General features: G+C 42.6%; 1 non-coding gene across 1 annotated transcript; it reads left to right on the top strand.

The window, feature by feature from the left end:
- The first annotated feature begins 2,844 nt into the window (after window positions 1-2,844).
- Window positions 2,845-2,951, top strand: LOC141588903 (small nucleolar RNA R71). The gene has a single exon (XR_012519869.1). It is a non-coding gene; the product is annotated as a small nucleolar RNA R71 (small nucleolar RNA).
- The last annotated feature ends 3,673 nt before the right edge of the window (window positions 2,952-6,624 follow it).

Genomic DNA, 6,624 nt, shown 5'->3' with positions numbered 1-6,624 from the left:
AACGGAAGAAAACAGAACTGAGTCGGAGAATAAAGTGGAGAAAAGACTCCCTCAACTCCGCAAATCGACCAAACACAGCAGGGGAATGATCAAAAACAGATCTGAGAATGAACATGGTCGATCGATCACATCACCCATCGATCGACCGAGTGAACAGGAACAGACGCTCCTGGAAGTCGCAGCTCAGTCGATCGACCATACTGGCCAGTCGATCGACTGAAATACCTGCTGTAACTTTCTGATTTCTTCGAATTAGCTCAATAACTCGAGCTAATATGGTCTATGAACCTGCAAATACACATAATAATGTGCCCAAAATCGCGCAAAACCCAAAGTAATAGTCTAAAGCCTTTAGAATCCTAAGCAAAATTATTAATGCGAAGTCTCGCGCAAACCACAACAATAAAAAGAGTCTAACGAAAGCAATAAAATGTTTTGTTTAAAAAGCCTTAATCAACTAATAGTTGATTAAGAATGGCCACGGAACGGCCCACTTGCTCGGGCTTACGGCTACAAGAAGTAGCCTCTACAAAGTGCTCATCTCCTCACCGCACTCTTCTCAACTCCAACATCTGCAGAACTCAACGGATCAACAGCTTCAGCATCTCCCCAAGCAATGACCTCTTCTGGCTCATCAAAGTCTAAGTCGGACTCCCTCACTTTGACTGGCTAGTCATCAGGCTCCTCATTAGTGCCATAGCTAAGACATCCTAAACCGCCTCTTTGAACGATTGACTCTTTCACAGCTGGAGCAACATGCGGCTCTTCCTTCCCCAAACCAGCTCCTGCAATATCCAAAACAGAAGAATCTTCCTCCAATTTGCTCCCAATCTGGGGCGGGGGTGTTATAGCAAAAACAGGCATAGAGACAGGCATGTCAGAAAGCACAAAATAGGATTTCTTTTCAGAAACTGTATTACAAGTGAATGGCTACATGGGGTCTTTCTTCTTAGCTGTCTGGGCAAACACAATGGAATGCTTCCCTACTTTGAAGGTCAGAGTCCCTGAACCAACATCTATAACTGCACCAGCAGTGTGAAGAAATGGTCTACCCAATATGATAGGAATGTGGGCATCCTCAGGCATATCTAGTACAACGAAGTTAACATGGAAAAAGAACTTCCCTATTTGCACGGGAATGTCCTCTAAGACTCCTATAGGCTGGACCGCAGAACGATCAGCTATCTGTACTGTCATGTTGGTAACTGCAAACTTAGTCAATTTCAACTTCCTAGCAAGACTCAAGGGCATTACACTAATACTAGATCCTAGGTCACACAAGGCCTTCTCAATAGAAAAGGTGCCAATACTACATGGGACTGAAAAGCTACCTGGGTCTTCTAGCTTATGAGGTGCAGTATGGGTCAAATAAGAACATGACTCCTCAGTTAGTGCGACAGATTGTACAGTTTCAAGTGACTTCTTTTTAGACAAAAGTTGCTTCATAAATTTCATGTAAGCAGGCACTTGATTTACTAACTCAAGAAAAGGAACTTATACGTTTAAGCTACGAATAACATTTTCAAATTTGTTAAACGATACCTGTTCCTTTGTCGGCACCAATCTCTCCGGATAGGGGGCTGAAAGAAGCAACTTAGCCCTCTCCTCTAGGTCTCTCATACCAGCATCGGTGGATTTAGGCTGAAAATCCACTACCTTTTCTTTGTTGTAGCTTGACCCTTCTTCAGACCGTCTAAAAAATGAACCATTAATCGTCATCGGGTCATATTTCGGAACCGGAACTGACCCATCAACATTTGGGTCTTGCCTTAATATTTTCGGAGTAGTCGTACCCCGAAACAAGTGGTCCCTCAAGTTATCTGGCATTGGAGGACGAAAAGACTCACCATCAGCAGCGTTGTCAGTCGATCGACCATGTTGGTCAGTCGATCGACTGACTTCTACAGGACCAGAAGCTGTGTCACTTCGCGATTCAGTCGATCGACCGGGTATATTAGTCGATCGACTGATATACCCAAGACGCTTTTTCTTGCCATTGTTAGTCGCTGCCTTCTTCTTGCTTGGTTCCGCCTCATCTTTTCCAGTAGCTTCCTCGACCATAGCGGGCCCATCAAGTGTAGACCCACTCCTCAAAGTACTAGCATTAAGGGTCTCCTTTTGATCCGTCTGCGACGGTAAATGTCCCGGAGCTCGAGTTTCACTCTTGCTAGCCAATTGAGAGATTTTGCTCTCCAACATCTTCATCCCGGCCTCTCTAGCTTGAGACTCTTTCAGCAACAAATTTTTCAACTCGGCAAATTCGGAGCCTTCGGACTGCTGCTGCTGTTGTGGAATATACGGAGGCTTTTTGTATGGCTGCTGCTGCTTAATGAGGGGGCACATAATTCTGCTGCTGCTGCTGCTGTGGAGGTGGAGTCGGATTTAGGACATTTTGGCTACTCCACCTTAAGTTCGGATGGACATTCGGCTCAAAATAAGTGTTTGTCTGCCTATAATGTTGAAAAGCAGCACAAGACTCATAGGGAATCTTTGCGGTTATGCAAAACATGTCCTTCTCCTCCACATGTCTTGCAGATGAAAGGACCGTCTGAAACAGCATTCACATGATAGATCCCTCCTTTTGAAGCTCCTCCCAACTCGTACTTATCAAATCTCGCCGTAAGAGCCTCTAATGCCGCTACAGAAGGGGATTCAGCACTTCTACTTTGATTTCCCCTGGAATTTCCATACTCAGCTTTATGGGTGGCCAAATCATCAATAGTTTTCCACCCTTTAGTTTCTCCAACATTCTCGTGGAATCTAACATTAGCTGCCGCATCCAGGATAGCCCTCTGATCGTCATAAATCCCATTATAAAATTGATTGCATAGGCTCCATTTCTCAAACCCATGGTGTGGAATAGTTCGCACTAACTTCTTGAAACGGACCCACGCCTCATGAAAATTCTCATCAGGACCCTGTTTAAAGCTCGTGATCTGAGCTCTAATGGCATTGGTCTTCGAGGCAGAGAAATATTTCTTGTAAAATGCTAAGGCCAGCGAATTCCAATTAGTGATCCCGTTAGCAGCTCGATCCAGGTCTCGGTACCACTCCCTTGCAGCATCACGAAGAGAGAATATGAACATCGTCTCCTTCACCTGGTCCTGGGTCACACTGGTCGGTGGGGGTATGGAACAGCAATAATCAATGAATGTCTCCATATGTTTGGCTACATCTTCATTTGCAGCTCCCCCGAATTGGTTTCTCTCAACCAAGTTGATATAGGACGGTTTCGGCTCGAATTTCCTATCCATCCCTGGTAATGCGAATCCCTTATAGAGATTCTCAGCTGTTGGCTCAGAGTGACTGACTATACTTGCTTCTTCAGCCATGTCTGGAGATGTGACGGTCTCAGCTGAGGAAGTGGAAATAGGTGACGAAGGTGGATCCTCCTCAAATAGCTCATTCTCGTAGTAAGTAGACAGAGTACTCAGCTCTTCCTCCGTCGGCAATACTCTAGATGATCGTCTCAACTCACGCAAAGTCTTCTCAGTCTCAGGATTGAACGGTAGTAATTCACCACCCTGTGACCTGCGCATAAGAAGAAACTACAAGTAGAATATGAGAATAGTTTAAGGAACAGATGTCCCTTAAACTAAGAGAAAGACTAAAATTAGAAACAACTAAAAATTTTAAACAATTGCCTCCCCGGCAACGGCGCCAAAATTTGATGCTTGTCGTTGTATGCACCAAAAATAATATTTATAATCTAAACTACTACTATAGCTAGTGGCAGTCAGGGTCGAACCACAAGGAGGCGATGCAATTAATAGTTATCTAATTCTAGCCTAAGATAACAAATGTGAAGGGGATTTGATTTGAGTCGATTTATAACTAAAAGCAATAATGAAAAGAAAACTAAAGAAATGTATGAAATCAAATAATAAAAGGGTGCTAAGATGGTCGGTTCACTATAGTTTCGGCAGCAGTATACTAGGTGGGTCTAAAACAAACACGCGAGACGGGAAAATAAGAAGTCCTCTCGGTCCATTATCAACAGGTAGCATCTTTCGATCTCGCTACAGGTCCCTAATATCACTAATGCTAACTTTTGTCGTGAAAAGTGATTTAAAAGGCTAAATTAACTCATCTTTCGATCTCATTAATCTAGTCGTCTTAATTAGGTAGGCTATCTCCCTTCCCTATCTTTCGATCTTTATTGGGTCGGTCAAATCCTAGACAATCAACTAGTCGCGTGCACCGATTCGTCAAATATGGAAATTAAATTTATTAAAACGAAGCATATCTCACGTGGCTAGTCGATCAACCAGGGAACCCAGTTGATCGACCAGGGAACCCAGTCGATCGACCATGGCGCGATTTAGGTCATACTATGCTAATGCCGCCTACACTACAGATTCCCTACATCCTAGCACATGGGGTTTAGCTACTCATGCTTACGATAAAAATAACAACAAGATTAACAAATAAAGATACTGAATTCATGATTAAAATAACTAAACAAGCAAATAACGTGAGACGATAAATTGGCTTTCGGGAAACTATTCTAGCAATTCCATACTACGTACGGAATAAAGCAGTAAACTGAATATAAGAACAGTGAAATACTGTATGAAAGCAGGAGAGAAGAATTGCAGAACAACGATCCAGAAACCGAAAGCAAAAGTAAATTGTATTGAAAATGAAACAATCTTAAGAGCCCTAATTATTGATGATAAACTAAAAACTGAATGCCAAACTTGATAATGTCAGGTTATGTTATATAGGAATATAACGTAACACTTATTCCTAAACCTAATATACGATGGGCTTCAGAATTCTCGTTCTATTTCTTTAATTTGCGCGTCAGCTCGTGTGTTGGTCGATCGACCATGAAAGGCAGTCGATCGACTGGTCTGCACTGAACAGTAGCTTCTGTAAGTCGCGCTCTGGTCGATCGACCATGGAGGTCAGTCGATCGACTGGAGTAGCTAGTACTTGGCTTCAAAAACTTCGTTTCTTGAGTAAATACTTCACATCAAATGCAATGCAAAGTACTCGAGGATGGATTTAGCTTGATTTCCGCTGGATTCTTCACATTTCTGCAATAATGTACAAAAACACGAAAGTAGACGGAAATGGGGAGAATAGTAGCATAAACTACATAAATGAGCTCTGAAATGCGTGTAAAATAGGGTGTAAAACATCATATAAATGACACGCATCAGTCATAAATCATTCCGCGTACCAAACATGCGACCCAATCATCACTGGGTGGTTGGCGGTAGGTGTAGAAATGAGGTATCGAAAGAGCCCCCACTTTGACTGGGGCTTGGACAAGGCGAAAGTCAAAGTATAGCCATCAGGTCAATCGAAGATTACAACCTGACGACTATGGCGACGCAAGGTGGTTCAAGGGGTCTGAACCAAGGACCTGTCATCGGGTACATTTTAGAGTCTGTCGACTATCAGGAGGGGTCATTTAATGTCCATTAGACTACGTAAGGAAGCTCGCCAGCCATAAGAAAAAAAACCATACCCGAGACGGCCCTAGGTGAAATGGGACTGAAGGCGTTTCGGCGAAACTTTTGGTCTGAAGATAACTTGGTGTCTGAAGGCATGAAGATTATCTGAAGGATTTGAAGGATTTGATATATTTAAGGGTGAGCAGGACGTCGGGAGAAACTGCTTGCGTCGGTCTCAAGTGAACTCTGTTTCTAAGAAATTCGTGGGCTGTTAATGGCAATGAAATGTCGCTTGGGGAAACATATAATGTCTTGATTGTCAGCGACAACACTGCAAAATATCACTGGAGAAAATATATATCGACGACTAGGAACATCTTGATCGTCATGAGCAACACTGCAAAATATCGCTGGAGAAAATATATATAGATGACTGGGAACATCTTGATCGTCATAAGAAACACTGCAAAATATTGTTGGACGAAATATATGGATGACTCTATCGGGATTGAATCATTTTTGGGGGATCTGCTTGTGTCTGTTCTCAAACAAACTCCGCTTCTCGAGAAGTACATTGTCTATAATGAACTCTCTCGGAAAATATAAATGTATTGACAAAGGTGCTTCTTAAACACCGTCGAGGAAAATGAAGAGGCTTGACTGATAGTGGCGAGTCCTAAGCACCGTTGGAAATCCGCTCGGTTGTTGCAAACGAAATCCTGATAATAAAAGATGGGCCCGTGACCTGCGTCCAAAGGGTCCTTGCTGAGAAATAAAGCACCGTGACGGTTTTGCAGTCTGTTAAAAAGACACGAGTCTGGACAAAAAGAATGCCCAAGAGAGCTAAGTGTATGATATAAGATGTCGGAGAAGAGGCACACAAAAATTTGGCCCGCAAATAACAAACTTATAACGGATTTTCAAATTTGGAGTTGAAGACTCACTGGGGAATAGGCGCAGCAAAAGCTGCGGTTTTTGGAAGGGGGGTAGCAAGTGATGCGTCTTTTCTTGGGCTTATCTATGTCTGGGTAAAAATCCGATTAAAACCATGTTTTATTTCATAAACACAAAATACAATTTCTTCTTAAACTCTCTCAAATTTCAACAACAATCCATCAAAACTTTATCAAATCGTGCCATAAACCATGACTAATCGAGGTATGGATCTTATTCTTGCTTTAAATTGCGTTTTTGCTTGAATTTGGGTCGAAAAAAATTA

This window comes from Silene latifolia, chromosome 6, assembly GCF_048544455.1.
Source record: "Silene latifolia isolate original U9 population chromosome 6, ASM4854445v1, whole genome shotgun sequence".
Classification (NCBI taxonomy): domain Eukaryota; kingdom Viridiplantae; phylum Streptophyta; class Magnoliopsida; order Caryophyllales; family Caryophyllaceae; genus Silene; species Silene latifolia.
Note: the sequence above shows the minus strand (reverse complement) of the source record. Positions and strands in the feature narration are given on the sequence as shown.